Source organism: Lotus japonicus, chromosome 2 (assembly GCF_012489685.1).
Source record: "Lotus japonicus ecotype B-129 chromosome 2, LjGifu_v1.2".
Lineage (NCBI taxonomy): Eukaryota > Viridiplantae > Streptophyta > Magnoliopsida > Fabales > Fabaceae > Lotus > Lotus japonicus.
In genome coordinates, this window is record NC_080042.1 from 16,715,726 (window position 1) to 16,725,566 (window position 9,841).

The 9,841-nt window shown below is 41.1% G+C and overlaps 1 long non-coding RNA gene across 2 annotated transcripts; it reads left to right on the forward strand.

Annotated features, from left to right (window-relative positions):
• The first annotated feature begins 6,256 nt into the window (after positions 1-6,256).
• LOC130737694 (uncharacterized) lies at positions 6,257-8,582 on the forward strand. Of its 2 annotated transcripts, none has more exons than XR_009018877.1 (3): positions 6,257-6,934; positions 7,334-7,436; positions 7,563-8,582. It is a non-coding gene; the product is annotated as an uncharacterized LOC130737694 (long non-coding RNA). The 2 variants fall into 2 exon arrangements; XR_009018876.1 differs by having other exon boundaries at positions 7,334-7,391.
• Positions 8,583-9,841: the final 1,259 nt, after the last annotated feature.

Genomic DNA, 9,841 nt, shown 5'->3' on the forward strand with positions numbered 1-9,841 from the left:
TGGAAGTCCTGGCAGAATGGAGATTCGACCTCGACAACCTGGCTGCAAATGGGTTTGATCTTCGTCCTGAAGTCCAAGCTCAAGGTTGGGGAAACTACTTCAACCGACTTCGAGGACCGGTGTATGAGAAGTTGGTCAAGGAATTCTGGAAGCACGCCGACTGCGATGATACTCAAGTGGTATCTCATATTCTTGGCAGAAAGATCATCATCACTGAGAAGTCATTCGTGAATCTGCTAGGTGCAGACACTGCTTATGGGTATCGGTTCCAATTCACTGAGTCGAAGCTGAAACCCAGCACCAAAGACAAAATCAACCAGGCCCTGTACACCACTTTCAAACCGGGCAAGACGAGTTACAAGGTGATGGACCTTCACCCCAAACTCAGGATCTGGCACAAGATCCTACTCAACTGCATAAACCAGAGACCGAAGGGCAGTTCTCCAGACTACATCAACTTCAACCAGAAGGTGATGTTGTTCTTCATCCAAGATCAGGAGAAGATCTGCCTTCCCTACTTCCTGTTCTCCTACTTGAAGGAATGCATCCGGAAGTCTCGCACCACCGCCTCCATCAAGTCTGCGATCAAATATATCCCTTTTGGGAGGCTGCTCTCAGACTTTCTCATTGAAAGCAACCTGGTGCAAGATCTGGTTAATGCTGGATGTGTAGAGGATCTGAGCACAATTGTCAGTGATGTCTTCACTGCAAACTCTCTGAAGAAGATGGGTTTGGTCCAGAAGAAGATTGCTCCTGCTCGTGAAGACATATCCTCTGAGATCAGAAGCAGACGGATGCCTCTGAATGACTACCCACTGTGGACTCAAGCAGACAATCCTGAAGCCATCAGATGCTATGTTGAAGACCTCAGGGCTCAAGGATTCGAGATTGATCTTGATGATTTCTTCAGCAGACTGCCGCCAGCTCCAGAGTTTCCTTCTCCTCCCAAGAAGAAAGCTCAGAGGAAGATGGTTCTGGAAGAATCCTCTGAAGAATCTGATGTCCCTCCGGTCAAGAAGACGAAGAGAAAGCCTGATGATGGTGATGATAGTGATAGTGAGGATGGTCCTCCAAAGAAGAAGCAGAAGAAGGTCAGAATCGTGGTGAAGCCTACTCGGGTGGAACCAGCTGCTGCAGTGGTCAGAAGGACTGAACCTCCTGCCAGAGTGACTAGATCATCAGCACATTCAAGTAAGCCTGCACTTGCTTCTGATGATGATTTGAATTTATTTGATGCACTCCCTATTTCTGCTATGCTCAAACACTCCTCAAATCCCCTCACTCCTATTCCTGAATCCCAGCCAGCCGCACAAACCACCACTCCACCACATTCCCCAAGATCTTCCTTCTTTCAACCTTCTCCTACCGAAGCACCTCTCTGGAATTTGCTTCAGAACCAACCCTCTAGGTCAGAAGATCCAACCTCTCTCATTACCATTCCATACGACCCATTATCTTCTGAACCCATCATCCATGACCAACCCGAGCCCAACCAAACAGAACCACAACCCAGAACGTCTGATCACTCTGTTCCCAGAGCATCAGAACGTCCTGCTGTCAGAACCACGGATACAGACTCTTCAACCGCCTTTACACCTGTATCCTTTCCAACCAATGTTGCTGATTCTTCTCCCTCCAATAACTCTAAATCTATTAGAAAATTCATGGAGGTTAGAAAAGAAAAGGTGTCTACCTTAGAGGAATATTACCTTACTTGTCCAAGCCCTAGGAGATATCCTGGCCCTAGACTTGAACTTCTAGTTGACCCAGATGAACCTATCTTGGCCAATCCTATCCAAGAGGCAGACCCCTTAGTTCAACAAGCTCACCCTGTCCCTGACCAACAAGAGCCCATTCAACCAGACCCTGAACCCGAACAATCAGTGTCTAACCAATCCTCGGTTAGATCACCTCACCCTCTGGTTGAAACTTCAGACCCTCACCTTGGAACCTCTGAACCCAATGCTCCCATGATTAACATTGGTTCTCCACAAGGTGCCTCTGAAGCTCATAGCAGCAATCACCCAGCCTCTCCTGCACCCAACCTCTCCATAATTCCCTATACTCACCTTCAACCCACATCTCTCTCTGAGTGCATCAATATCTTCTATCATGAAGCCTCCTTGAGGCTCCGCAATGTGCACGGTCAGACTGACCTCAGTGAGAATGCTGAAAGTGTGGCTGATGAGTGGAACGATCTGAGCACTTGGCTAGTGGCTCAGTTTCCAATTATGATGCAGCTCCTGCATGCAGAGGGAAGTCAGAGGATTGAGGCTGCCAAGCAAAGGTTTGCTAGAAGGGTGGCTCTTCATGAACTAGAACAGAGAAATAAGCTTCTTGAAGCTATTGAAGAAGCCAAGAGAAAGAAAGAGCAAGCAGAAGAAGCTGCACGTCAAGCAGCAGCTCAAGCTGAACAAGCCAGACTTGAGGCAGAGCGACTTGAAGCTGAGGCTGAAGCTCTTAGATGCCAAGCACTTGCACCAGTTGTGTTTACTCCTGCTGCTTCTGCTTCCATTCCAGATCCTCAAGCTGCTCAGAATGTTCCTTCCAGTTCTACTCAGACAAGCTCATCCAGACTCGACATCATGGAACAACGTCTTGACACTCATGAATCCATGCTGATTGAGATGAAGCACATGATGATGGAACTTCTGCGACGCACTGACAAACCTTAGTTTTAGGATCTCTTCTTTTTCTTCTTTTTCGTTACCTTTGTTTTCCTTTGTTAAACTCTGTTTCTTTTTATTTATTCTCTTTTGTTCGTTTGTGATTATATATGCATAACTATATACTTATGTCACATATGTTTGCTAAACTCGTTTTATTCATAATTGTTTTGTGTTTACATCATATTTCTTTCCATCATATAATCTAGAATGGAGGATCTCTCCTCATTCTTCTGCACTCCTGGCGCTGCTCTGACCTATCCTTCTCCAGACGCTCCAGTACATGCTGGATGTTGCTGAGCCTGATCTTTAGCTCATCCCTCTCCAGAATCTCTTCTGAAGTCTTGAGCTTCTCTTCCAAACTCTCTTTCTCTTCCAGCAGCTTGAGTTCAAGCCGGCTGAGTTCTTGCACCTCCTCCACGAAGGCAAGAAATTCCTTCAGGTCTCTCTCCAACTCTGGACGCAGGTCCTCTTCCAGCAGTGTCCGTGTCAGCTCCGCGATGGTAGTTGTACCCTCTGGATGCCTAATGTTCAGGAACAAGTCCTCTTCAAAGGCCTTCTTCCTCAGCTCTTCTAGTGCTACGTTGTATGATGCCATTTTTTTTACTGAAAATTATTCGAGGTGTGAAGCTTACCTTTCTCTCCAACGCTTTTTATAGGCTTCACTTTCTCTCTGAAAGTTAATGCTCTTACAGTTTCTCGAGGTTAAGTTCTTGGTAACTGACCCTTCTATTTACTCACTTGACCGGTGGTAAACGTTCATCCCTTGCATTAACTCTTCTATTTATTTTTCGCCTAACTCTGATTCTTACATCGTTTTCATTTTCTTTTAAACTTAGACCTTCTCTAAGGGGGAGTACCTTGTACTTCAAGCTAAGTTTTTCACACCCCAAGCTTTTTGCTTATGACAAAAAGGGGGAGTAAACCCAGTTTTTGATTTGTAAGATGTGTTAGTGTGACTTATTTTTCTTTTGGAGATTTTAAGAGTTCCACCTTCATGACCATAGATGTGTCACTGGGCAAATACAAGGAATACATTTCACTTCTTCTGAAGTGATTCTAAGTTGACTCTGATACCCAAGACTCTGATACCTTGTCCATGACTCTGATCACTTATGCGCTCTGATTATTCGTTTTTCATCTATGTCATAAGCTTTTCACTCTGAACTCTTATATTTTTTAGCTCAGAATCTAGACTTTACTAACGTTTTCATCAAGTATTAGATTCAGGGGGAGCTAAGCTCAGAATCAAGCAGTGACTTGAATTCAGAATGAGCAAGATAAACTATTCACATCAGGATAAGTCTTATTCTATATCTCTAAACTCTGAGTGAATTCAGTTTAATGTTTAAGAATTGTTCATCAAAAATCTTAGTTTTGTCATCATCAAAAAGGGGGAGATTGTAAGATCAAGTTTTGATCTAGTAGTACAACTCTATGTTTTGATGATTACAAGTTAACCTTTTGATATGAACAATTGTGGTACTCTAACGTGTTTTTCTGAGTGTGCTATTTACAGGCTCTGACCTCAACTCAATCTCACACAAATCAGAAGCACTGTGTATAAAGGGTAACCCAAGCAACGCTTTCGCATTCACCATGTTCAGTATGAACAGTGGAAAAGCTTCAGAAGTTCTGAAGCTATACAAACTCTGATGTGGACTCAGTCGCTAGAAGCTCTGAAGATCCAGAAGTTCTGATAACCAAGAAACACTGAAGGTTCAGATGTTCTGATGGTGTAGAAGACTCTGAAGATCCAGAAGCTGAATAGTGGAAACTCTGAAGTCCAGAAGCAAGAAACTCTGAAGGCCATGTTCTTCCCTCTGAGTTCAGAATCAGAAGATACAATGGTCAGAGGATCTGTGCTTTCCCTCTGACTCTGATCAACCGGCTTCACAAGTTCCAATATGAAGTATTCCCCTGATCAGAAGTCTCCTAGGTTAAAAGGTCAAGTCGCTATCCAAGTACAAAAGCAAGTGTACCTTCCTGACGACCTACCTAACGTTCTCAGCCACAGCAGAAGCTGGATTTTCCAGAACTGCCCTCCAACGGTAGCATTTCCCATGCAACGCTCAACCCTAATCCTTGGAGTATATATAGAGGCTGAAGATTGAAAGAAGCGGCTAGAAGAAGTAATACACACGCGCAAGACATATTCAAAATATTCTAAGCTTTCTTTCATCTGAAATTCATTGTGTTTACTATTAGCTTTTTAGAAGCAAATCTCTTGTAAACAATTCTTTGATAAACAGTTTGTTTAGTTCCTTTAGGAGATCAAGGTTGATCGGATCCTAGAGAAGACTAAGAGAGTGAATCTTAGTGTGAGCTAAGTCAGTGTAATTGTTAGTCACTTGTAGGTTTCAAGTGCAGTTGTAACTCTTACCTGATTAGTGGATTGCCTTCATTCTAAGAAGGAAGAAATCACCTTAACGGGTGGACTGGAGTAGCTTGAGTGATTTATCAAGTGAACCAGGATAAAATCCTTGTGTGCTTTTCTATCTCTTATCTTTAGCACTTAAGTTCTCGAAAGATTTGTCAAAATCTTTAAGGTGGAAGTTTTGTTCTGAAAACGTTATTCAAACCCCCCCTTTCTACCGTTTTTCATACCTTCACCAAGTGCCAACAAAATCAACAGAGAGCAGAGGAGCAGAACATGAACGCAGAAGCAGAAAAGTGGAGGGAGATTAATGGACTCACCTCAGAAGGAACTGGAACGCAGAAGAGCAGAGGAAGGAACTGGAAGAAGAACGTGACCCAGCAGGAGGAACTAGAACGCAGGAGAGCAGAGGAAGGAATTGAACGCAGGAGTAGTCATGGAGTCGTTGAACGCAGAGGAAGGAGTTGAACTCAGAGGAAGGATTGAACGCAGCAGGTTTGAACGCAGCAGAGCGGAATTGAACGCGTTTCTATTTCTGAACCCTAGTTCCCCCCCCCCTAAAAAACGACGTCGTTTTGATAAAAAAACAGGGAAAAAAGGAATTATTCTGAACTCGCTTTACTCGTTACAAACTCGCGATTTTACACGAGTTTAGCGAGTTTATATCGATTTTACCCGAGTTTACCCGAAAACGATTTTACACTCGATTTAACTCGAATTCACTACCTAAAAACGTAAAATCGTACGATTTTACGAGTTAAATCGCGAGTTTAATAACCTTGGTTGCTGGTGTAGTTGTAACAAACATTGAATAGTGAATTGCCTTCATTCTAAGAAGGAAGAAATCACCTTAACGGGTGGACTGGACTAGCTTGAGCGATGATCAAATGAACCGGGACAACATACTTGTGTGCTTCTCTTCATCTCTTATCACTACACTAGAAAAGAGTTTTTACAGCGCCCCTATTATAGCGCTTCGCCTAGCAGGCGCTGTAAAAAGAAAAAGACGGAGCGGATTATAGGATTTTATAGCGGTTAAAGAATAAACCGTTGTAAAATCATTACTTATTAACAACGGTTAATTTTGCAGCCGCTGTAAACACAAAAACGCGGAGCGGATAATAGGATTTTATAGCGGTTATGTTCTAAACCGCTGTAAATAATTGGATTCCACTATTTACAGTGTGTATCTACTAACCGTTGTAAATAATATATGCTGAAAATTAAAAAAAATGTTTCATTTAGGATTCGAAACCGGGTACATCAAAAAATTGCATGACTTCTTACCACTGGGCTCGAGTGAGCTTTTATTAAATATGTTGGTTTTTATATATAAGTATATTATATTGAATTCGTACCCCACTAACAAAACCCAGTAACTGTAAACCCTATTCTTTACCACACTTCACTCTCTCGACTCTTAACCTCTTCTCCTTCTCTAAAACGCGTTTTACCTCTGCCTCCACCGTCCTTGCCGCCGCCGGAGACGTCCTAGCCGGCGTCGGAGCCGTCCTTCCCGCCGCCGTCCTTCCCGCTCTTGTTTTGTGTTCCTTTGTACACGGTTCTTGCCATCTTAACCTCTGTTCCATCTCTCAAAAGCTTGCTGCACCTTGTGCCTCCACCGTCCTTGCCGCCGCCTCCGTCCCTGCTGCGCCGTTGTCTCTTTGAATTCAGAAACGCAATGGAGTCTCTCTCAGGAATCAAACCCTTTACTCTCTCGTGCGAATCAAATCCCTAGTTCGATGGAGTCTCCTGTGGGCAGCTCCTATAGACGTCTTCTATTGCCGCTCCTTCTCTTCCGTTCTGTGCGCGGCTCCTCCGTTTCTGTGCGCACACATCTATTCTTCTCTGTGACAGCCATCACACTTGTACGATTTCCTCTCCAAAACTGGTAACCATTGTCTTCTCTCTAATTTTCTGTAGCTGGTAACCCTATTTGCTTTGCTTCTCTAACCTTTTCTCTAAGGGGGCTATATGGAGTTAGGTGAATTGATGGGTGACTGGGTGTAAAATTGGGTTTATTCTATGATTAAATTATTTAATTTCTTAATTTCTTAGATTTACCAGTTCTGTTCTTTTGTTTCTGGTGAATGGTGCATTGCTCTTTTGAGCTATTTGTGACTGATGAAATTTTTGTGACCTTTATTCATCATTGAAAGCATGTTCTTGTAATTTTTTGTAACCTTTTTTGCATCTGATTGATGTCAGGACCTCTGAGAGTATAAATTTTAAAGTTTCATTACAAAGGAAATCGTTTAGATAATGGTAAGTAGTTTTTTTATGTTGACAGTTTTGTTGTATCAAACAAGCCAACAGATGGGAAGCGTTTTATCTGATCCCTTGGGAAGGTAATCTTTCATACCTAGTCACTACTCACTAGTTGTTTCATTCAGGTACTCCCTTAATACAAGCTTTGGCCCTGATATGTGCTTATCATATAGTAGCAGTTTTATGTATGTATCAAGAAGTGTTTCTTGTTAACTACTTCTCTAACTAAAAACAGTTTTTGAATCATTCAGGTATCAAAGTGAGCACAGCTTCAAGATATATTGATTATATTCTGCCCTGAATAATGGAATCATAAATCTTGTGGACGTGGTAGTGTCTATCTTAGTTTAGTTTGTTACTTTTACCACTTTATTTGGATTTTAAATTGTACTAAATAATGAAGGTTGTGGTTCTTGGATATATCAAGATCTGATGCAGTAAAGGCTCAACATATTAAAAGAAGCTATCATACAAGTTTAAGTTCAATGATGCTTTGTTTCAGACACATTCTTATTGTTCAATGTGAATTGTATTTTATGTTCAAGACTTTCCTACAGGGTCATGCTTGTTGTATTGATGGTTGTTCTTACTATGCAGCTTTTACTCTTGCAAGCTTCTTTGAACGCTACAAGAACTTGGACCTTGCTAGGAATTTTCAATTTCCAACCTTGAGACAGGTTATTTCTTGCTCAAGGATCATGCTTTACACCATTCTAACTAACATGTGTATCTGTTTCAGAATAATCTTGAGACTAAGATAGAGAAGTCAAGGAAGAAACTGAAGGAGATAAATAATAGAGCTAAGAAGATTTGTGGAGTAAACAAGGTAATTTTCCTTTCTCAACTAATATCAAATTAGAGTTACTTACCATTTGCTTGATGTGTATAATGAGATTGCTTAGTTTTATATTCTATAAACCTTCTGTGAAACTGATTTTCACGTCCTTTTCTTCTTTTGATCACACTTGGTCCTAGTCTTCAATAGCAACCCTAGGATAAATCCAGCACACCTCTTACAGTTTTTGAATTGATTATGTTAGTTAGTACTTCTTTGGTTGAGATTGGATATTACACTTGAGAGATTAAATTCTAGCCTTGCTCTAATAAGTGTTTCTACCTTGTTAGAATAAAAGAGATGATAATTAATACTGGTATATCCAGTTTAATATTGGTAAAGAAAATAGTTCATTTGATTGCTTCAATTGCAATTGGCAGCAAAACATGAGTACATTGGAGTGAAAGAGAAAATCATCTCTTCTAGCTTTCTCTAGTACCTGCATTGATATTTAACCTTTCATACATTTAAAGTTAATTGTACTTTAATTGATTTTTATAGCTGTTTCATTGTAAATTTTATTTAGCATTTCGTAAATTTTTGCCCCCTCATTAAGTTTCCTAGTTTTGTTCCTGCTTGGTCATGAGTAAATACAATTTAGGATTTTTTGAAAACTAATTGGTTTTATGTTAATCTGCTAAGCTTGGTGTACTTGTAGTCATTGGAAATTAACAGGGGATTGAAAACAATAGTAGCCTTAGACTATGTTTACATACGCACAGTAATCTTTTTATGATTGGAGCACTAATCCAAGGTACTGCCTGAGCAATCTATGAGACCATAATTGAATAGCTGAATGTTGATTGTCAAGTCCGTGGTTTTGCTACTCTCCTTTTATTATTTGATGCCTTATCTTTCATGCTTTCGTCTAACTTTTTTTGTTAATTGTTGTTCATAATTAGTTTGGTAGATTGGGATAATATTGATCGAAAATGGATGTTTGCGAACCGTGGTGGAACCGCTGTAATATATATTATCAAATACAGACAAAAAAAAAAACAAATTACAGCGGTTATGGACCGCTGAAAACCGCTGTACTCACAACATCACAAAGCAAGAGCAATTCTTCTAAGTGCTATCTCTTATGAAGAGTACCAGAAGATTACAGATCGTGAGTTTGCAAAAGACATCTTTGAATCCCTGAAGATGTCTCATGAAGGAAACAAGAAAGTCAAAGAATCAAAGGCATTGTCCTTGATCCAAAAGTATGAATCCTTCATCATGGAGCCAAATGAGTCCATTGAAGAAATGTTCTCCAGATTTCAGTTGCTTGTAGCTGGAATACGACCTCTCAACAAGAGCTACACAACAAAAGATCATGTCATAAGGGTCATCAGGTGTCTTCCTGAAAGCTGGATGCCTTTAGTGACATCAATAGAACTCACAAGAGATGTCGAGCGCATGAGTTTAGAAGAACTCATTAGCATTTTGAAATGCCATGAGCTGAAGCGCTCTGAGATGCAAGATCTGAGGAAAAAGTCCATAGCCTTGAAATCCAAATCTGAGAAGGCTAAGTCTGAGAAGTCAAAGGCTCTCCAAGCTGAAGCAGAAGAATCTGAAGAAGCATCAGAAGATTCTGATGAAGATGAGCTGACTCTGATCTCCAAGAGACTCAACCGCATCTGGAAGCACAAGCAAAGCAAGTACAGAAGCTCTGGAAAGGCCAAAGGAAAGTCTGAATCTTCAGGCCAGAAG